The sequence below is a fragment of the Eimeria mitis genome, genomic scaffold (assembly GCF_000499745.2).
Source record: "Eimeria mitis Houghton genomic scaffold, Emh_scaff594, whole genome shotgun sequence".
NCBI lineage: Eukaryota > Apicomplexa > Conoidasida > Eucoccidiorida > Eimeriidae > Eimeria > Eimeria mitis.
This window is the reverse complement of record NW_013574172.1, coordinates 5,195-5,566: the sequence shown is the minus strand read 5'-3', so window position 1 is coordinate 5,566 and position 372 is coordinate 5,195.

Here is a 372-nt window from a genome sequence, read left to right as displayed (position 1 = left end):
CTGCTGCTGCTGCTGCTGCGTTGCTGCTGCTGCAGCTGCTGCTGCAATTGTAGGTGTTAGAATTGCTGCTCATGCAGCTCCTGCTGCACCTGCTGCTGCATCTGCTGCTGCAGATAGTGGTATTGTTGTAGCAGCAGCAGCAGCAGCAAGAGCAGCAACAGCAGCAGCAGCAGCAGCAGCAGCAGAGGCTCCGTCGCAGCAAGTTGAACTGCGGGGTTGAGCTTCTGTCTATAATATGTCTGTCTAGGGCCTCTTAGAGTGTTTAGGGTTTAGGGTTTAGGGTTTATTAAGGTGTTCGCTGTAGGGTTTAGGGTTTAGCCTTTAGGCTGTATTAGGGTTTAGGGTCTAGGGTTTACTAGGGTTTAGGGTTTA